At 48.3% G+C, this 22,945-nt stretch overlaps 1 long non-coding RNA gene across 2 annotated transcripts in view; it reads left to right on the forward strand.

Annotated features, from left to right (window-relative positions):
* LOC148003030 (uncharacterized) overlaps positions 1-22,945 on the forward strand; it is a 41,907-nt gene that overhangs the window by 2,530 nt on the left and 16,432 nt on the right. The gene's annotated exons all lie outside the window — the stretch shown is intronic.

The following is a 22,945-nucleotide window of genomic DNA, read 5'->3' on the forward strand; positions in this document are numbered from 1 at the left end:
ACAGATAGACCGTCAATCTTGGCTCCCTCCTGTTTGCTCACTGGCAGGACACTGTTTAATAGTCATTGTGGCATTTAGGATTGCAGGCCTCGGAATCATGCAGAAAAGTGCATGTGCGTCCCTTGCCAGAACACTTCTCCAAAAGTAAACATCAGGTTGTGATTATGGTTAATAATGAGATATTGATTGTCTGAAAATGTCACCGCCCCGGAGCAGTCGGCTGCGGCACCACTAGGTGGCGCTGCGCTCTCGTGCTGTTCAACTAGAAAGCTCGTTTTATTTCCTTGCCTCCGGGCCCCTTGTCTTTCAAGGTTGGCAAGTGTCCTTGTGAAATAACGTTCTGGCTGAGATGTAGGAAGCTGAGGACCTGGGGTGCTATTGGGATGGAGCAGAGATTGAAGGGAACGGGCCACGGGACAAATGACAGAGGCCTGAGGGTGTATGTGTAAAGGGGAGGGACTTGCAGCTCCTTGTACTATAATAGGAGCGGGAGAGGAGGGAGCTAACTATGCTGGGCCCCTGGAGACTCTGCCCAGAGCACTGCTTCCTAACCTTCTTCACTCAATGACACTTCTGCAAATTTCATATAGAGCGAGAGGGAGGGAAGGTGTAGGTAGGAAGGCAGTGGGGAACAGTTCCCTGGACCCCAGGGAACAAAAAGTCTTACCTATCTTGTGCAGGGAGGGGAATCAGTGACCCAGGAACCCCAATTTCCTAAACTGTAAGACAGCACTCGTAGCTCTCCCCCATGGAGTGGTGGATGAGCCAACAGCAGAAGCTGAGTTCTTGACAGTATCTTGGCCCTCGGTGCCTAGGTTGGGTGAGGAGGGATGTGCATTAGACTAACGCAGACAGGAAACATTTGTCTAAATACTTGCTCTCTCCATCCTCAGCTTCCAAAGTTCCCACCTCTTTTGTTTGGTGTTTTTGGTTTTTAAGACAAGGATCTCAGACAGGCAGTGGTGGTGCAAAACTTTAATCCCAGCACTAGGGAAGGCGAAGGCAGGCAGATCCCTGAGTCCTAGGCTAGTCTGGTCTACAGAATGAATTCTAGGACAGACAGAATTCTAGGGCTACACAGAGAAAAACCCTGTTCTTAAAACTCCCCCCCAAAATCCCCCACAGAGACAAAGGTCTCGCTATATAGTCTTGGCTCCCACACTTGGCCGTTGCCCTCTCTTTCCAGCACCGTATACATGAATAAAGAAATATACTTTTGGGGTTGGGGATTTAGCTCAGTGGTAGAGCGCTTGCCTAGCAAGCGCAAGGCCCTGGGTTCGGTCCCCAGCTCCGAAAAAAAAAAAAAAAAAAGAAAAAAAACTTTAATTAAAGAAATATACTTTTTTGTTTTGTTTTTCAAGACAGGGTGTTTCTGTTTAGAACTTACTCTGTGGAACAGGCTGACCTTGAACTCTAGATTCTCCTGCCTCTGCTTTCTGAGTGCTGGGATTAAAGGCGTGTGCCATCGCCGCCCGGCATTAATGTGCATTTTTAAGTGAAGAATACCAAAAATGTATTAGAGGGGCATCTACTCTTAGAGTTTACCCAGAGGTGGTAGCCTTCATTAAGCAAACAACACACTTGCTTTTATTTAGTTACTTCTGATGGGGCATGGAGAAGACAGAGAGAGAGAGAGAGACAGAGACAGAGAGAGAGAGAGAGAGAGAGAGAGAGAGAGAGAATAATGAACAGTAGACCAGGCCAGGCTGGCTTTGAACTCACTTTTTGCTGAGTTCAAGGTATCTCCTGCTGCCACCTCCCAAGTGCTAGAATTACAGGGGTGCACTGTTGTGCCTGGCTTGCATCCATGTCACTGGCTCTCCTGTGTCTTCCATTAGCCCTCCTCATTCTACTCCTTCTTTTGCTGTGTCCACTCAGGAGAGGTGACATCAGAAGGCTCTGACCTCTTTCCTCCATTGTACAATCAGAACATCTGGGCTCACATCCGGACACTCATGGCTTCACACATGTCACTTAGCCACTTTGAGCCACATCTGGTCCCAGCAGTTTGAAACCTAACAGGCACTTGCATGTGTCGAGGAAATGAACAAATGGGTGGCTCCCCATCCTGGCCACGGAGATGACAGGATCAATGCCAGGTTCACTTGCAGTATCAAAGCGGAAATAGATGCTGACTGCACTCAAACTTTGCAAAATGCCCAAGCTTTCTGCAGCTGCAGAAATAAAGATGCAAGGAAAAGGAACTATACCCCAGATGGTGAGGGTGCAGGACCCAACACAGAACAACATGCACCTGGGGCTGATGGGTGGGAGCATTCAGCCTGCTAAGAATTCCTCGGGAGAGGCTGGCTGCCCAAACCCTCTCAGGGTACTTGGTTTAAACTCCAAGACACTTCTCTGTTATCGCCAAAATATTCGCTGCCTCCTTAAGAGACCCCTGGGGCTTTACCACCAGCCTCCCGGGTCTCCGCTAAATGAGGCAAGTGGCCTTGTAGCCTCTCCATCTTGGCAGCCTGGTGCTACATGCACACACAGAGTAGATGCCTTCAGTGCCAGGGCTGTAGCTGCCACACTGGCTTCTGTGTTCTGTGCCAGGGGAAGGCCTTGGTGGGCTGCCGACTGCCACCAGAGCCAGGAGTTTCAGGAGGGTCTTACCCAGAGTTAGCTTGTCTCACACCCTCAGGAACTCATCAGGGTCTGCCTGCCTCCCAAAGGCCTGTTGACTCTGGGGTTGTCTCAGATGCGGCTCTTCAGGCCTCTGTAGATGCCCAGATGTGTGCGGTTAGCATCTCAGGACGCTGGGGTGCGCTCCCGCTCTGCACACTATTTCTGTGTCCTGAGGAGACATCACTATCCATCTTTTCTTTCACAGAGACCCACGAGAGAATGCTCTGTCGCACCTTAGTTCAAGGAAAACCAGGGCTGCTTCTGAACAAGGGGAACGATCTCCTTTCATGGTTTTGGTAAATCTGGTGCCTTAGTTTCCCAGTTAGCTTTGGCTGTTACATTCAGTTAAATGTACATCTGGGCATAGCTTTGGTGTAGTACCCTCAAGCATCAAAAAAACCAAAGTATATATAAGATACAGGGCCATACTTATGACCATTAGCCCTGGCTGCATGCTGTCCCTTTGCTGTGACTAAACTTACTACTCTCAAACAAAGTATTTCTATGTAAATTCTTGGTCTTGTGCCCTTGTGCTGTCTTCTTGGACTTGGTGTTTATCCTTCCCATTATTTTTTTCTTCTGGGGCCTAAACAACAGCCCAGTGGTTAAAAGCACTTGCTCTTCTGAGAGGCAAGAGGTTCATGTTTAGTCTTGTGTTCGGCTTTTCACTACTGCCTATGACTCCAGCTCACAGTCATTGGTGGGGTGGGGATCTGGTGTCCTCTTTGGCCTCTTTTGGCACAGGCCCGCACGTGCGCACACACACACACACACACACACACACACACACGCGCGCGCGCGCAGTTAGAAATAAAAATGACTCTTCAGCCCAGTGTGGTGGCACACCCCTTTAATCATAGCGCCTAGAAGGCTGAATCATCTGGAACTCTGTGAGTTTGAGACCAGCACTGTCTACCTAGCAAGTTTAAGGACAGTTAGAGCTACATAGAGAGACTCGGTCTCTACAAACAAACAAACAAACAAACAAATAAACAAACAGGAGCTGGAGAGATGGCTCGATAGTTTAAAAAAAAAATACTGGGAGGTTGGGGATTTAGCTCAGCGGTAGAGCACTTGCCTAGCAAGCGCAAGGCCCTGGGTTCGGTCCCCAGCTCCGAAAAAAAGAAAAAAGAAAAAAAAAATACTGGCCGCTCTTCTTGAGATGCTGAGTTCAGTTTCCAGCACCCACACGGCAGCTCACAACCACCTATGACTATAGCCTCGTGTAATTCTCATGGAATCCGATGCCTTCTGGGTACACACAGACAAAAGACAAAATGTCCATGTACATAAAATACGTAAAGAAACGAATAAATGAAATAATTTTTTTTAAAGTGAGTTACCCTTCTCACATATGCAGCCCTTCTTAGTGTTGAGGTTGCTCTGTCCCAGATGCTGTGAGGACCATTCACTGTGCCTGTTTCTTTGCATGTTTACAAGAAAGAACTCCCCTGGGTCTCTTCAGTGGGATTGCTGGGCTGAGCCGCCGGTCCTTAGCTTTCTGAGCAAGGCGATTAGTTCTGATGGCTGTGGGGGGTGTGAGACCTGGGGTCATCACCCCATTCCGTTTTGCTTACTACTTTGATCTTTTGTTCCCTTTACTCTGATGTCACTAATGTCTTCATTTTCATCATACTATGGGTTCCTGTAACTATCCATTCCTTCACTTTTTAAAAAAGATTTATTTATTTATTTATTATATGTAAGTACACTGTCACTGTCTTCAGACACACCAGAAGAGGGCATCGGATCTCATTACAGATGGTTGTGAGCCACCGTGTGGTTGCTGGGAATTGAACTCAAGACCTCTGAAAGAGAAGCCAGTGCTCTTAACGACTGAGCCATCTATCTCTCCAGCCCCCAAATAGATTATCTTTAAAAATGATTTTTAAGTGTATGTGCATGTGCATGGGCGCATGCATGCGTGCGTGTGCATACAGAGTGGATGTCAACCCTGGTTGTCCTTCTTCAGGAGCTGCTTATCTCCTTTTGTGACTGGATTTCTCACTTAGCCTGTGGCTCACTGAGTAGACTAAACTGGCTGGCCAGTGAGTCTTAGGGATCCTCCTGTCTCCGACTCCCTGGCGATGGAGGATAAACATGAGCCACCCTGCCCAGCTTGTCACATGGTTGTGTGGATGATCAAACTCAGAGCCTCATGCTGGCACTTTCCTGACTGAGTCATCCCTCCCGGCCCCACCTGATTGCAACTAAGGGCATTCGTGTTGGGTGGCCCAGGCTGTGGTTTTCACAGTGCCAGGTGGTGGTGGTGGTGGACCCATGCATGGATTACAGAGTTGGTGACACTCAGGGCTTAGGGTGAGAGCATGCAGTGGCCATGACCTCCTACATAGAAAGGACTTAGCATGCTTAGACATGACAGGTTCAGGTTAACCCTACTAGGGAGGAGGGGCCTTCCTGTCCTCCTGGCTTATGGCTTTTCAAGTTTTAAAGGTCCATTGCATGAAAGACCTGCTGCCTATATAAACATTGGCTTAGGAAGGGAGAGCCTAGTGTGGGTCCACACTCTGACACGAGCCATGCCAGGACACAGAGTGGGCCTCTGCCTGTCACTTCCTCCCTCGGCCACTGCAGACTTATTGAGCAATATATTATGAGTGTGCCTCACTCTGATGATGTGTTATGGATAAATCATTAAGGAGGCAGCTCACTGCCGTGATGTATTGGTGTAATAGATCATCAGACTGAAGTCTTCTCCCGACATACGGGCTGCCTCAAAGGGTGGTGTCACTCAGGGAAGAATTAACCCAGCAGCAGAGCTGGCTTAATTACAGGATAAAAGGTTCGTGAATGATAGGCTGAAGTCTACCATGCCAGCATTCTGATTCTTGATGTAAAAATATAATTGGGCTTCCTGAGAGAACTTCTGATTATTTTCAAACAGCCTTCTGCTTTACCACAGCACAACTCACCACTTGGCTGCAGGGGTGCTTTCTGTGGGAGGTAGAGGGGTTTGGTGGAGGCAGGGGGAGGAGGTGTTGTCTTTGGGCCCTCGCCATATGTGAATTACTGTAGGCCACAGAATGAGTTATGGAAGATAAAATCCCGGAGGCCTACCTTCCAGGCCTTCAAAGTAATGACCATTGGGGTTGAATAGAGCATCCAGATCAAACCTACCCCAGGCAGTGAATCTCAGGTTGTCAACTTCACCTGCGAGCACGTACCTGAGGACATCAATGTCTTAGGGCCATGGAACAGTTCACAGGTACCTAATATTGTGCTGAAAGCGTTCCAGATACTGTTGAATCTAACTTAATTGACACTACATTGGAAGACAGGCATAAACTTACTGTTATTCTCAGTTAGCAGAAAAAAAATCAGCCCAGAGCTGGATTTCTGCCCAGTGCTGGAGCCCGAGTACCGCAGGTGATTCTCAGCTGCCCTCTCCCCATGTGAGGCCCTGCTTTCTCTGAGGACCTTAAAACAGCAGCACAGGGACCCACAGACCTCAGCAAGCACCCGAAAGATGGGTTTCAGGGCTGAGGATGTGGCTTAGCTGGTACAGTGCTTGTCTAACACATTCCAAACCCTGGGTTCTATTCCCAGCCCCGTATTAACTGGGAGCACACTTCTGCCCTCAGGAGGTAGAAACAGGAGGATCAGCAGCTCAGGTTTAGCCTTGGCTATCTGGAGAGCTTTGAGGACACGTTAGGCTACGCGAGAACCTGTCTCGACAACAACAAACATCACCGAAAAAGCGATGCTCTGTAGAAACAGTCTCTCACTATGTAGACTAGGCTGGCCTTGGATTTACAGAGCTCCTTTGAATCCCAGAGTGCTGGGATTAAAGACACCAACAAGCTCTTCCAGAAAGAAATCAGAGTAAGGACACCTAGGACCTTTATTTTCTTCTCAGACATGTTGGTCAAACTGCAGGTACTGACTGCTCAGTACCTACTAAGGCTCCTAACTTATCTTGGTGGTTGTTGGTTTGATATCATAGTTAAGAACTATGTTATCATTTAGGACTATCTTAAAACTGAATTATTATTTATTTAAATATTTGCCTTATGACTTATTATGTGTATGTGCATGCGGGTGCCCATGGCCCAGAAAAGAGCATCGTATCCCCTGGAGCTGTAGTCATAAGAAAATTCCCATTGTCTAGAAGGACAGCAAGTGCTTTTACCTACTGATTCATCTCTCCAGCCCTGTTTACTTACTTTTGAGATGAAGTCTCATGTAGCTCAGGTTGTTCTTGAAGTCACTATGTAGCTGAGGGTGAGCTTGAACTCATGATAATCCTGTCTTTTTCTCTCTAGTACTAAGATTATAGGTGTGGTCTGCTATACACAACTTGTTTTTTATTTTTATTTCTTTTAGAAAGGGTACTGCACTGTGGCTAGGGCTATTCTGAAATTCACTATAGGCTACCATGCTGATCTCAAATTCATATCAACCCTCCTGCCTCAGTACATCAGTGCGGGGGTTACAGGCATGGACTACCTCACCCTGCAAGGACACAGACTATATTGAACAAGTTGGGTTGGGGTTCCCACATTGTGTAATCTGGGGAAGATCGTTTAACTTCTGCATGCTTTGCTCATCCAAGAAGGGATGGTCCAGCACTGATCCTGCTTTGAGGGGCTGGAAGAACCAAGAGAGCCTGGATATTAAGAACCTAGCATTAGGGCTGGAGAGATGGCTCAGTGGTTAAGAGCACTGACTGCTCTTCTAGAGATATTGAGTTCAATTCCCAGCAACCACATGGTGGCTCACAGCCATTTGTAATGGGATCTGATGCTCTCTTCTGTCTGAAGACAGCGACAGTGTACTCATAAAATAAATAAACGAATCTTAAAAAAAATAAAAGAACCTAGCATTAGCTGCTCATGGTGGCACATACGTTTAATCCCAGCACTCGAGAGGTAGAAGTAGGCAGATCTCTGTGAATCTGAGGCTAACCTGATCTACATAGAGAGTTCCAGGACACTCAGGGCTACACAGAGAAACCCTGTCTTGAAACAAAGAACCTAGCATTTTGGGTCCACCTTAGTTGACAGAGTGCTTGCCCCAGCGTCCAGAAAATCCTGTCTCTGATTTCTGTCTCTGCATGAGCCTGGTAGCACGTAACTGTAATCCCAGCCATGAGGAGATGGAGGTGGGAAGATCATGGGACACATGAAACAAAAGGCTAGCTAGTATGCTAGCTGGTGATCCAAGTTCTCTCCTGATGAGATAGGAGGCGGAGAAAGGCAAATTCCTGGGAGTTCTAGAATCAGCACAGCCTGGCACATGCAGGAGCAAACAAGGGACTGTGTCTTAGATAAGGTGACAACCTCTTCAAGGCTATCCTATGACTGCCACATACTTGCGAGGCCATGTATACACATGCTCAGATACACGAGTGTACATGTTCATGCACACAGAGTTCTTTGTTTAATTTTAGGGAAGAAGGGCTGTAGAGATGGCTAAATGGATCGGGGGTTCAGTTTCTAGTACCCACACATGGTGGCTCACAACCATCTGGAACTCCAGTTCCAGGGGCGTTGACATCCTCTTTCTAGTCTTGGCAGGCAACAGGCACACAAGTGGTTCACAGGCATACATGCAGGCAAAATACGTATGCCAGGAAAATAAAAATGCTTTCAAAAGGCTAAGACCTTAGCCTTCTGACAACACACGAGACATGTCACTGCGACTGTAGCCTCGTGGGACAGCATGATTGCATCCAGGTGAAACTGGCGCTTGCCTTTTGCTTGTTTTCACATTGAGGGTGAGGCAAAGTGACATTTCCTGTTTGCCGTTGCTCAGATAGATGGCTCAGTAGGTGAAGGCGCTCGCTGCCAAGTTTGGCAACCTGGATTTGATCCTGCAGACCTACGTGGTGGAGGACAGAACAGACTCCCACAAGTTGTCCGTTGACCTTCATATGTGTGCCATGGCATGTGAGCTCCCACATATGTATGCACACCCCACCGCACCCCCCACTCAACAAAATGTAATAATTAAGAGACTTGGCTCTGCGGGGGGGGGGGACTTACTGGTGCTGCACACCGTGACATTTACAGTGAGGTTTCTGATAAAGAAGCTGCTTACTCTGCCCCCCCAAAGTCAAGGCTATCTCCTGGCGAAGGATAGAAATCTGGGATGTGATAAGATGGATAATCCTGCATTGTGACATTTATTAAAGATGTCCAGATTAAAAATTGGGTTGTCTGTCAATCAATCAACCTGTTTTCTCCACTTTCCTGTCATTTGCTACAAATATTCTTGCACATCACTGAAACCCCTGTGGACCTCCTGAATGCTAGTAGCCTGTCCCCTTTGCTTTGGAAGGGACAAGCTTGGATACACTCCCTCGAAGAGGTCCCTGGATTTGCCCTTGTCTTCCAGAGGCTTTCCTGTGATCGTCTAAAGTTCTCCCCAGTCGTGTGCTTTTGAAGGAGGAAGAAGGACACATGAATATCACTACCAGTGAAGTGTGGGATGGGCTGCCTTCTCCTGCTGCCGGGACCTGCAGGGATAGAAGGGGGCAGGCTAGGAACAACATGTGAGGCTCGAGTCAAGGGACCGAGTTAACATCCTTTGGGTTTTTGAACACATTGACCTAAGCTTGTCTGAAGCTGAGTTCCCTGGAAACGGGCCCGAGCGGCAAAGCTGCAGGCAGGATATGATGTAGAAGCGTTGTCAGAAGATACACATGGAAGCGGTGTCAGAAAGGTGGGACCCTGAGGAGGAGACGTTGCCTACAGTGTGCTTATGGCTTCACCTGACTCCACAGGGAGCTCTGGAGCTGGGTTGGCCCTTCTGAGTTGTCTAAGTAGCCGACCTTTGCCTCCCTCCTGCCCCGCCCTATCAGCCAGTTAGAAGGGATGACTTAGGTAAAGCAATTTCCAGTGAGGGAGGAAGCTTTGAGCCATCAACAGCCTGTATTCCCAGCAGTGGAGGTCTAAGTGTGGATGCCTTGAAGAGAGGATAGATGGACACTGTCCGTGACAGCACACCCTTCCTGGGGCCCAGATTCCCCTCTTCTCAGAGTGGGAACCATCTTTGATGGTTCCTCTAAGGGTAATCGGTTTTGTTTCCTGGATTAGTGGGAGAACCACAGCCCCAGATGATTCATTTGACACCAAGGCTCCACTGGTATCCATTATAGTTCTTTCTCTATGGCCTATGCCAGGGTCATCTCGTCCCAGCTGGCATTTCTGCTGATCTGAGCAGCTCGTCAGGAAGGATGGCTCACCTCCTCATTCCTGACAGTATGGATGTTTAGTACTAGTTCTCAAATCTTGGCTGTTGTTCATTAGCACTGGGTATAGGGGCACAAGAAATGGTCCAGCTGAGCCATCTGGGAGACAGGAGTGTTCTCATCTGCCTTCAGTAAAATGTCAGTGGCCTCGGCTCACACATGATGGCCTATCTATGTGCTTAGCTTGGCCTCTTTCCTCCTCCATCAACTTCCCAGGAGGCTCCCTTGTGTCACACGAGTGTGAAATGAAGGAGGAAAGCCAGGGGCACCTCCACCGTGTGATGTGGGAGTCAGGGCCACTATTCATGTAGTTTCCTTGTGCTGACCCCAACTGCCTTCTGCCCATCTGACAGTCAGTTTTGCCTGAGCTGGGCTGCCACTGTGGCTCAGTGGGTCAGACAGAGCTTAGCCCATGGTGGGCAGCCCAGCTAGCCATCTGTCATTACTCTCTCAGAAGCTTCGTTTCTGCTGGTGCCCAGTTGCATTCTGGTCGTGGCCTCTCAGACGGTATATGGTTCTTCCTGCAGATGGCATTTTGGTGTAGAGCCCTAGGCATCTGTAGTATCCTGGTATTGGGCTCACCGAAAGCGCCTCATGGGACCCTTTTCACAGACAGCTCTGGTGCCGTGGAACCTCTGGAGTCACACTGTCAGACAGTTGTGCTGTCTGAGGCACGGCTGCCTGTGTTATAGCCCCAACCTGCTGTGGTGCACTTTCCTACTCTGAGCCCATGCCAAGGTGGCAGTCTTCTTGCAAGTGGATTACAGTGGAATACCAAAGCACAGTCTATGGCACCAATAGAACTTGCCAAGACCCACCAAGATCACACTTTTCTTTATTTTTAAGTATCTTTCCGCTGTCGCCAAACTTCCTGCAACACACACACACCAGTTTAAGAAGCTGCTAAGGGAGCTGATGACACGACTTCCATTCCTAGGATCCACACTGTGGAGTGAGTTAACTCCTGTGAGTTGTCCTCTGACGTCCACATGCACACAAATAAATAAACAATGCCATTTGCCCAAAGAAGCTGGACCCTAAAGAACTATCCCAAGTTCTGAATCCCAGGATCCTCAGTCCCCTTCGCCTGCCAAGAAGCACAATGCTAAGCTGGATATGGTGGCTCACGCCTGTTATCCTAGCACATGGGAAGCCTAGCACATTCTAGCACAGGCTGGAAGATCATGAGTGCAAGGCCAGACCTTAAGAGGCTTCACTCCTGGGTTGGGGATTTGGCTCAGTGGTAAAGCGCTTGCCTAGCAAGCACAAGGCCCTGGGTTCGGTCCCCAGCTCCGAAAAAAAGAATAGAAAAAAAAAAAAAAGAGGCTTCACTCCTGAGCAGAGGGGGTCAGCATTAGCTGAAGAGGTACCATCGAGCTCTCAGAACAGAAGGCAGCTGCTACTAGCTCGCTGGGGTGGGTTAACAAGCGGTTTCCTCTGAAGGATTTCAGGTGTTCAAGGAGCACAGGGAGGGGTGGGAGCTCCAGCATTCAGGCTGCCACAGCTGCCTGGGGATGCAAAAGCAGGAACAGCTCCTGCTAAAGCTGGTCCAAGCCTGACATAGGTCAAGGCAGCAAGGGGGAAGATTGGACGCCAGATCTGTCCTGCTGTGGTCACCTAGTGAACATCTGCAGGTCCAAGTGACAGTGTCATGATGTGTGTTGTGTTGTGTTGTGTTTTTTGGTTGGTTGCTGCTGCTAGAACGTCAAGCATTTACTTCAAGCTGCCACTTACTTACACTAAGAAGGCCTGAACTGGTAGTCATTTCCTGATAGGTTTTATGTTATGGAAATTAAGCGAAAGAAGGCATCTGAGCTATAGAAACTGCATTTTTACAAAAGATACGCTCTTCTGGCCTCTCTGGACCGTGGGGATGAGGGGCAGCCTAGATGTGGTGCACATCACTGCAAAGGTGAATAGCTTACAAAATGGAGACCATATACGCTGTCGTGGGAGAACAGGAGGTGCTTGGGAGGTCAGAGAAACAGCTCGTGGCCACTGGGAATCAGAGCTGGAGCCAAAGAAGGATTCAAACTGGGAGTTGAATAGACAGCAAGCTGAGGACGATGAGCTGGGGTACGGAGCCAGTGCCTCCCCTACAGCTGCTCCCTGAGCATAGTCCTGACCTGAGTGTGGTCCTGTGCTGGGGTGACAGCATCCACAAACGCCATCTCCTTCCCTTTTGCCCAAATCTTTTTTTTTTTTTTTTTTTGAGACAGGATCTCCGTATACATACCTGTCTAGCCTTGGACCAATCTCTATAGACCAGCCTGGCCTCAAACTCACAGAGATCTGTCTGCCACCTGCCTCTGGAGTGCTGGGATTAGAGGTGTGCCCTGTCATGCCCAGCTCACCCAAACAATCTTAACCCATGTGTCCATTCAGAGTTAATGCTTACGATTCAGGCACAACACAATTTGTTAGGCAAGGGCCTGCCTCTGAGCAATATTCCCCATCCTCGGTTTTTATTACTTATTGATCTTGTAACAAGGTCTCACTAGGTAACCTGAGCTGGCTTTGAACTCACAGAGATCTACATGCTTCCACACATGACTTCTGAGTGCTGGGACAGGGTTTCATGGCACCACACCCAGTCTCTGTCTGTCTGTCGGTCGGTCGGTCTGTCTGTCTGTCTATCTCAGAGCCTTGCTATGTAGCCTAGGCTAGCCTCGAACTCACGATCTTCTTGGCCTAGAGTCCCCAGTGTTGGGATTGCAGTAGGTGCCACCATGCTCAGTCCCAAGATTTTTTAATTTCAAGGTTCAAATTTTTCTAATTTTTGTTTTTAATCTTACAACCCCATAGTAAAAATTCATTTGAAATATAAAGATGTGATATTCTCTGCTACCTACTGTGTGTATGACAGTCAATGCTGGACACCTGTACTGTCAGCCTTCATGCAGCAGAGACCCTGCAAATCTAAAACCAGCTTGGATTACGTAGCTAGTGCTGGGCTGGCCAGGGTTACATCAGGAGACACTGTCTCACAAACAAAGCAAGAACCATATACTAACAGTCACATCGTGACTCAGGTATAGAAGTAGACAGTTAGGCCAGGGAATACAGAAGAGCATCTAGAAGAACAGCCCTGGGTGGATGGATGTTAAGTATATCACAGAATAATGTTGCACATTACTGAGGTAAGGGCGGGTTATTAAATAAGGACTGTGGGGCTCAGATGGGAATTTCAGGGAAGATTTAAGCTTGGCTTTCTAGCTAGTTCCATAATTCAACAAATTACAAGTGGATTAAGGATGTAAAAATAAGATTACATGTTTAGAATGTAAATAAATAATTTAATAAAAATGCTAAACTAAAATAAAATTGCAACACAAAAGTACTAGCCCTGGTTGGCTGGTATTTTCCACACTACAGAGTTATTGTTGCTGTTCTCTTGTTATTTATATAACCTGTTCTCCAGAACTGTCAGTCTACCTTCTTCTGGGTCTCACGTCAAGCTCAGAAAGGCTTCTAGTACCTTTGTAGTGAAGACTCAGAGTTAGAGAGAAGGCTCAGTGGTTAAGAACACTGGCTGCTGGGCTGGAGAGATGGCTCAGCGGTTAAGAGCACTGACTGCTCTTCCAGAGGTCCTGAGTTCAAATCCCAGCAACCATATGGTGGCTCACAACCATCTGTAATGAGATCTGGTGCATCTGCAGACAGCTACAGTGTACTTATAATAAATCTATAAATATAAAAAAAAAAAAAAAAAAAGAACACTGGCTGCTGGGGGCTGGAGAGATGGCTCAGCGGTTAAGAGCACCGACTGCTCTTCCAGAGGTCATGAGTTCAATTCCCAGCAACCACATGGTGGCTCACAACCATCTGTAATGGAATCCGATGCCCTCTTCTAGTGTATCTGAAGACAGCTACAGTGTACTTGTATATGATAAATAAATAAATCTTTAAAAAAAAAAAAAGAAGAACACTGGCTGCTCACTGGTTAAGACGGCAGGTTTTTGAGCCACACACGTGGCTGTTTACAATTGTCTGTAACTCAAGTTTCAGGCATTCTGATGCTCTCTTCTGGCTGCCATGGGCACTGCATGCACGTGGTGCCCAGACATACATGCATGCAGGCAAACACCCAAACACATAAAATAAAATCACAAAAAAAAGGTGGATACCACAAGGTGCTGACAGGGGAAGACACCCAGAGGCCTATCAGCTGCATGGCCTGCCTACAGTGGGGGCCACTACAGGTGTGTGAATATGTGGTAAAGAGAGAAAGAGAAGCAGAAGGGTTTGCGTATTGTGAAGAGAGGTGGAACTGGAGACTCCAAGGAGGAAGGGAATAGCTTGACACGAGTACCCATCTCTTCCACCTGAGGCCATGGTGAAGTCCCAACCCATAGGGCCATGTTGGATCCATGGCCATGTAGAAGCAGAGCTCTGTGTCAATGTCTGTGGCTCATATTACCAGTAAAGACCATATGGACATCCCTGGTCTGGGCTGAAGCCTGAGACCATGTTGATGTCCAAGGACTATGCAGACCTGGCCTAGCCTCTCACTGGCTGTGGCATTCTGGAGAGCTGGCCCCACACCTCACCGGCTGCAGCACTTAGGGGAGTGGACCCTGCTCCTTGCCTGGGCAGCACAGTAGAGCTGGCCCTGGTGGCATGAGCATAGGAGGGCTGACGCTGCCACTCATCTGCTGTGCAGTGGCTCGGGCACGGGAGAGATGCCACGCCCTCGTCCTTGGACATCTGTGGCCAGTGGAAGAGCTGGTCCCTGGGTCATGTCCCAATTTCTCACCAGCTGCAGCACTTGGGAGAGCAGGCTCCCCGCCCTGTACCTGGACTGAGCAGCACAGTTGAGCTGGCTCTGGTGTCTGGGTGCAGGTGACCTGGCCCCCAGTATATGAAAGCCAGAGAGCTGGCCCTGCCTCTTGCCAGCTGCTGGTGTTGTGTGAGCTGGCCGGGGTGGTGCTGGCATTGCCCTGGCATTGTGGGTGTGAGAGAGATGGCAGTCTGACCAACTCAACTCCCGCCCAGCCCAGATCCAGGACTTTGAGTTATCCACCCCAACATCTACCCCATCTATGAACTGATGGAGCTTGTAGTCAGTTCTGAAGATCCAAAGCTGCAGGATCTCCATGACACAGGGCAACAAGAGAATATCTGGGAGGAATCCTGGGGAGAATCCCAGTGTATAGCAGAAGCCAGAAGCCAGAAGCCTTGAACCAGACCAATGACTCATTGCAATGAACATTTGCAAGCAAAGATGTGTGGACAAAAGGCTATACTGTGGGACACACTGTGACACACCGCAGTTTCCACCACAAGACATTTTTATGTTTTGCTTTGTTGTTTATTTTCTCTTTGTGGGGAGGTTGCAAGGGTGGCGGGTAGATAGGAAGTTTTGGGGAGATGAGCAGGACTGGGGTGCATGATTGTGGAATTCACAAATATCAATACAAAGTTCAGATAAAAAGATGAACTGCTATCGTGTGCAAAGAGCTGCTACTATCTAGTAGATGAGAAAACCACAAATGATTGAGTACTGAAACTGTAAGTCACAGAAGAAATGGAATTGGGTGGTGGTGGCATACTCCTTTAGTCCCAGCACTTGGGAACCAGAGGTAGGTGAATCTCTGAGTTCAAGGCTAGCCTGGTCTACAGAAGTGAGTTTCAGGGCAGTCAGGGCTTTGCAGAGAAATCCTGTCTTGTAAAACCAAATGCCAAAACCAATATATAAATATATATTTATATTTATGTGCATGAGTGTTTTACCAACAAGTATATAAGTGCACCACATGTGTACCTGGTATCCTGCGAGGCCAGGAGAAGGTGTTAGATCCCCTGGGACTGGAGTAGCAGATGGCTGCAAGCTGCCGTGTAGGTGCTGGAAATAGAACCCGGGTTCTCTCTGCTACAGCAGCAACTTCTCCTACCCCTGAGCCACCTCCCTTTTACATTTTTAAAATCTTAAATATAATTACATCATTTCTCCCTCCATTGTTCTCCCTCCTACCCTTCCCATGCCTGACCAACCTCCCCAAGTTCATGATCTCCTTTTCTTTAGCCATCGTTGTTACACATATATACATAAATGAGTAAACACGTAAATATAACCCACTGGGTCCGCACAGTGCTGCCTGCCTGTATGCGTTCCTAGAGTGGATCGCTGGGTAATCAATCCCGGGGCTCATCCCTGGGGAAGACTAATTCTCCCTCTCTCACGGTTAATTGCTTGTAGCTCTTCATCCAGGGGTGTGACCCCGTGAGGTTTCCCCCATCTACATAGGGGTGTCCAACTGTTGTTGGAATCCTTCAGACTGTGTTCAGGCAGCCATGTTGTTATTTCACGGATGTAGCTTTTCTGGCATAGTTAAAGGCACAAGCTCACAGCAGACGTCCTGGGTCTCTAGCTTTTACATCCTTTTCGACCCCTCTTCTGAGATGTCCCCTAAGCCTTGGATGCAGGATCTGTGCTGGTGTAAATGTCAATAGTGCTGGTCATGTTTGCGTAGATATGGGACATTCGCAAAGAAAAATGACTCTCTCTTGCCTGTAAGCAGCTAACGACCTCTGGTCCCCTGCGTCGGGTGCGTTGGGTGCGTCGGGTGCGTAGGGTGCGTGGGGTGCGTGGGGTACGGCCTTGTGAGCCCCTTGTAGATCCAGGCTGGAATGTGACTGGCTTGATCTTGTGTTGCTATGTGTTCAAGTGAACAGCAGCCACGCCTCTCAGCACCCCCCCTCCCTCCCTCCAACTTTTATATTCTTCCCACCCCTTCTTCCTCCTTGCTTCCCAAGCTTGGTGGAGGTGGAGTGACTTTAAGCTCTTTTTTTTTTTTTTTTTTTAACATGGCGTGAGAACATCCATAGAATATTCTAGATCGAGGGCTTTGGAGCAGTGTAGGCCCAGTTACTTTAGAGTCTGTTGGCAACAGCTTTCTCCTGTGTCTCCCAAGTCCTGTAGGCAAGACCAGACACAGCCAGGAAACACTGTTTTCTTCGCAGGCAGACTTCTCAACACTTCCTCAGCACCTTGCAGATCGGCCCCCAGGGCGTTCCCCTGGGCCAGCCTTCACGCAGGCCCATCTTCTCTCACCACAGGCTTCTCCACAAACCCACTCAGATATGCACTAATGCCATTATCTTCCCGAAATTAAAATCAAGCCTCAACCTATAATGTTTCACGGAGAGGGAATTGGGGTTATATATTCCTGCGTTGAGCCGTATTCTATTTCAGTCATAGCATTTAATTATGATTGGTATGTTAGTGCCCACCGGAGCATAACAAATTGTCATTATGTTATTCTGCTGAGTCTAATTTAATTGGCAAGTTGTCACAAAAGCAATTATCCATCATTTATTTTGTTGCCACAACCACATCTCGAAGAGCACCTGCTGTCTGCAAGGAGAGATGCGCCACAGTCTCTCAGCCCTGGATCCAGGCCACTTATCTGACACAAAGACATCGCTTCCCCTCTGATTTAAAAATATGTTCTTCATTTCCTGCTGCGGTCTCACGAATCCTCTGGGGTGGGGGTGGGGGAAGTCTCAAAGTGCCAAAGGAAATTCATGGGCTGTGAAGTCGCCTGAGGCCTCACAGGGAGGCAGGAGGCCTGTGGCGCTGTCAGGGTGTGTGTGTGAGGCAGGGAAAGGGAGCTGTCCGGGCTCTGGCTGGCTCTCGCTCCGCTCTGTTCGGGCAGCCACTTCAGGGGTGGTTTATAATATTGGTAGCTTTGCTTTCCTTTGACACACCCCACGCTGACTTCCCGGAGAACGGGGTTGTTTGGGCATTTCCCACAGGGAAAACTTGAACCCTCAGAACCAAAGGCCCCAAGTCACAAGGGAAGACTGAGGTTAGCGCCAAGAACTGGTAAAGATTTCTGAATTCCAGAAACTCTTTCATTCTCCTGATCAGATGCTGGCCAGCACAGCCTGGTGATCAACAGACATCCCCAAATTCCAGACTATCCAGGGACATTCTTTTCTGTCCACAGCACTCGGTTTCATCAGTCCTTTTTTTTTTTGGTTCTTTTTTTCGGAGCTGAGGACCGAACCCAGGGCCTTGTGCTTCCTAGGTAAGCGCTCTACCACTGAGCTAAATCCCCAGCCCCTCATCAGTCCTGTTTTATAGGATCATGTCAAGCTGAGGCGAGGTAGAAACGGAAGGAAGGAAGGAAGGAAGGAAGGAAGGAAGGAAGGAAGTAAAAAGGCCAGAGGCAGGTCGTTAGATGTCAGTCATGATAAACCCTGGCACAGTGATGGCCAGACCTTCCAAGAACCTGGTATCCCCATTCCCACGGACCCACCTATCCATTCTTGAGCAGTGTCTCCCCAACACCCACACAGTGAGGCTTCTGAGAGACAGAGAGAGGGGCCAGGTTGTCACATCAATGTTTCATTTTCCCCCAAAACTCAGAAATCCTCAGGGAGGGTAAAGCCTCAGGTTGGTTTGTTCTCTGTAGGTTAGAAGCAGGCAAAAAAAAAAAAAAAAAAAAAAAGCCATCTTCTGGAATGTTCTTATTAGCCCAGTCAACAAGGGACTCATTAAAAACAAAAGCCCCAAACAAACAAGAAACCCAAACTCCAACCAAAACAGAGAGAAACAAACAAAAAGAAAGCTAAGACTGCAAAGGGGGACAAAAAAAAAAAAAGTCAGGTCTTTAAATAAACCAGCTTCTCCCTCTGGGTCAGTCAGAGCAATTCCCACGCTAACTATTTAGGAGCACTGGAAAATTACCAGCTTCTGCACAATTCTTTAAAAAAAAAAAAAAAAGCTTTCGCTGCAGTCACTGATAAAATTAACCAGGGGTGTGTCAGGTCTCTTCCTCTTGCACCAGCACTGACCCTAAGGAGCCTTCCTTGTGACCATGAAGTCCGCCTGCTCTACCAGCATGGTGTCCGGGACCTCTGCTCCTTGAGGGACGCCTCCCTCAAGTCTGAGGGTTTAACATTGATATGAAGAAGGAACAAGCTTAGAGGCTCAGGGAGGGGCTGTGCATGAGGCTCTCTGACCCACCCCCCAGCCCCCAGCCTGATCTCGTCAGAAGGTGAGGCAGGAGCCTGCATGAATCACGAGTCATGGTCTCAGACTCTGAAAAAGTAAGCTGGCTAAGTGGGTGAGGAACCGAAGAACCATAAAAAACACCTCGCAGCCTCCTTGACCCAGGAATCCCACTTGCATAAGCAAATTGCTTTGAGCACAGAAGGCAGGCTTGTCCTCTGGCTTTATTTATATAGGGAGAGCAAAGGCTGTGAAGAACAAAGGACCTTGGAACGCCTGCCTGCCGGGCTGTGAGTGCGGCTGATGCTAAACCTGCTTTTTTTGTTTGTTGGCAGGGCTGTCGAGACTGCGTAATTTCATTAAGCAAGCATAGATCGAGCACTTCAAATAATTAGAATCAGGTTTCATGGGCTATGAATACATCTGTGAGCCATAGACATAGGAGTCCCTCCAAAGTTCCTGTGCGACTGCTCCTGTAAACAAGGAGGTAGCTTGCCTTCAAGGGTGGGGAGGTAGCTCCCAGGTAGAGCACTTGCCTACCACACGTGCAGGACAACCTAGATTCTACCCCTGCACACCACAAAAACAAATTCCTTCCAACTTAGTGGCTTGAACAACACACGTGTATTAGCTTAGTGGTTTCATAGGTTAGAGGCGAGGAAGGGTTCTGTCAAGATGTAGACAGGCCCATGGTTCTTCTAGAGGTTCAAAGGGACAATCAATTTCCTTGCCTTTCCAGTTTCTAGCATCCCTCGGCTCGTGGCCTCACTCTCTTTCCACTGCCTAATCCTGGAAGGGCAAGCCATACCTCATAGACACCACTTGGGTCTTCTTCCATAACCATGCTCCCCTCAGACTCTCATGCTCACCTTTTCAGGTCCCACGTGCTGGTGACACTGGGCTCAGGAAATCCAATCTGCCTGTTTTAAGGTCAGTGGATGGGCAGCCACCATTCTGTCTACAAACCCAATTCCCCTCTGCCTTGTGATACCGAGGACTCACGGGGACAAGATCAGGGGTGGAGGGGGCGAGAGATGTATCATTTTTCCAACCATACTCAGGACCCAGAGGCTCGCAACAGTTCAGTGAGAAAGAAGATACATAACATTGTGTTTAGAGTGTGTAACAGAGGGCCACAGGCCACAGGCTGCACCCGGGAAGCAGACTGCACATCCGTACAGGACCCGGAAGTTTGGTGCTGGAAGCCAGGTGCTGTTCAGCTTGGCTTTGCTCCTTATTCCAACACAAAGCCTCTGCTCTGGTCATTTTATGGGCTGTTCCATGTCCTCTGTTGTCCCTAAGTTGCTTTTTCTCACTTTTTATCCAAATTCCAAGTTCCAGAGTGTCACATCATCTGTGACCGTCCCCTGGGCATCCAGAACACTGGATTCTACTTAAGTGTAATTGCCGTCACGTGCTATTGAGTCAATCTTAGTCAATCTTATGCCATAACTAGTTTGCGATCGCTCTGAGGTCAGGCACTGTGGGTTATAATCCTGCCCCCCCCCCACAGTGTCTATTGTAGTAGTACAAAAATTTACACCAATAAAAATGTGCTGTCAAAATAAAAGTTTGGGTGGTGGTGGTACACATGTTTAATCTCAGCATTCAGGAGGCAGAGGCAGGCAGATCTCTGTGAGTCTGAGGCCAGCCTGGTCTACAAAGTGAATTCCAGAACAGCCAGGGCTGTTATATAGAGAAATCCAGTCTGAACAAACCAAAAAAATGAATGAATGCATGCATGCATGAATGAATGAATGAATGAATGAATGAATGAATGAAATGTACCATATGGGGGCTAGAGAGATGCCCCAGCAGTTAAGAGTGGGTACAATTCTTCTCTTGCAGAAGACCCAAGTTGGCTTCCTAGCCCCCATGTCAGGCAGGTAACAACTGCCTAACTCCAGCTCCAGGGGAGGTGACGCCCTCTTCTGGCCTTTGTGGGCACCTGCACCCATACATAGACACGCACGAGTACTTCAAACAAAGTAAAACATTATGGAAATGTATGGCACACAAAACATTATGGAAATGTATGGCACACTTAACATGAGTTAAGGGATGCGATCTTGGGTTAAACTCATCTGAAGGAGAGGGAGGTGTCAAAGGTGCTACCTGCTGCCCACGTCGATCTTCACAGTCCTGTCTCCCAGCGCAAACCCAATGCTCTTGTCATTTGAGCCTCTCTGCCTTGTTCCTCAGTGACCACCTGCCTTTCCCAGTTGGACATCTTTGCCCATTCAGTTGGAAAAAAAGAATAGTCAAAACTGACATCCACCAGTCACCCTGACAGGGAAGGGACCAAAAATGAGCAAGCCTCACTAAGACAGAGGACTAACAGCAATCTGTCTGACAGACAAGGCATCGAGCGTGCCCCTAATATAGAAGCTGCAAAGAGAAAGCTTTTAGGAAACAGACAGAGACACAGAAAAACATTTTACAGATGAGTGAGTACGAGTGGCCAATAAGCAATGTGCAGCCAGGGAAACAGAAAACAAAACAACAATTAACACTATTCTCACTTATCAGATGGGGGGAAATAAAGAGAGAAGACAGATAACACCCAGTGTTGAGCAGCGAGCGAGTAAACAGGGCGCTCACACGCTGCTAATGCGGAATGCTAATACTTCTGGGAAAGCAGTCTCAAGGTGACAGCTAGCATTAAATAAACACTCTCTTAAAAGCAGATTATGCTTATTCTTAAAATTATGTGTGTGCGCTCATGTGTGAATATGTGCGCATGCGTGTCCGTGCCCGTGGAGTCAGGTCCTAGGGACCTGGAGTGGGAGGTGGTTCTGAGCCATCCAACATGGATGCTGGGAACCAAAGCTGGGTGCGCTCCAGGCACAGCACGTACCTCTTAGTCACTGAGCCACGACTCCAGTCCTTGTGACCACAACTTTATCCCCAAAACATGACATCTGTTAATGTATCCTAGAGCAATGGTGACCTCAATAGGCAGTTACCACATGTGTGAATACGCGCATACAACACTGGTAATGGCAGAGCTCTTCCCCGCATCAAGACGGGCTGTCTGCATTGTTTATTAAGAGGGTGAGTGTGAGCGTCTCCATTAAAATGACCACCGAAGCCACCAACTTTGAAGGGGACCTTTGGCTCCAGCCTTTCTCAGAAGCTTTTCCACCAGGCTTGCAGTCTCTGACATTGCTGGAGAGTGCTGCCCTGAGGGAATCACAAGTGTCCTTAGACCCCTGCCAGAAAACAGTCACAAGGGTGCACTCACATAAAAGAAAAGAGGCTGTTGGGTGAATTACAATATACACCACAGGGAGCTAAGGGGGCATAGAAGTCAGGGTCGCGCTGACCTGGTGGAATCCCCTCAACGCCATGGCATGACGTCATGTAGCAAAAGCAATCGGCAAGAGACAATGGCAGTGTGCTACAGCATTAGAGAGGGAGGGGCAGACCGATACAGGGGGTGGCTGTTTACTAGTAAGTGATCTCAGAGTAAGACCAAGAAGGCAGCCTGAGGCAGAAGGATTGCTGGCTTCAGCTTCAGCTTCTAAGTATATGATTCTATTTCTCCTCCTCCTCCGCCGCCTCCTCCTCCTCCTCCTTCTCCTCCTCCCCTCCCTTTATCCTCCCTTTCCCCTCCCTCCTCCTCCTCCCCTCCCTTTATCCTCCCTTTCCCCTCCCTCCTCCTCCCCTCCCTTCCCCTCCCTCCTCTTCCTCCCCTTCCCCTCCATCCCCTTCCCCCTCCTCGCCCCTCTTCCCCCCCCCCCCAAACTGAGTTTCTCTGTGTAGCTCTGTCCTAGAACTTGTACTGTAGACCAGGGTGGCCTTGAACTCAGAGATCTACCTGTCTCTGGTATGGGCCACCATGCCTTGCTTTAGCGTGTGATCCTGTTTTAACATAATATAATATGCACAACAAAACAACATAAGAACATTCTAGACTTGGATTGGTGCAATGGGAGATATAAACTTGAAAAGCCCTTCTTGGGAGTTGGTGAGATGGCTGAGTGGGTGGGGGTGCCTGCTGCTGAGCCTGACAACCTGAGTTTAAACCCTAACGCCCATATTGCTGGGAGGGAAAACTTACTCCTGCAACTTGGCCTCGATTTTCCTGTTCATGCTGGCGTGTACCACACACACACTTAAAAAGACATTAAAAACAAAACAAA

This window comes from Rattus norvegicus, chromosome 10, assembly GCF_021556685.1.
Source record: "Rattus norvegicus strain SHRSP/BbbUtx chromosome 10, alternate assembly SHRSP_T2T, whole genome shotgun sequence".
Lineage (NCBI taxonomy): Eukaryota > Metazoa > Chordata > Mammalia > Rodentia > Muridae > Rattus > Rattus norvegicus.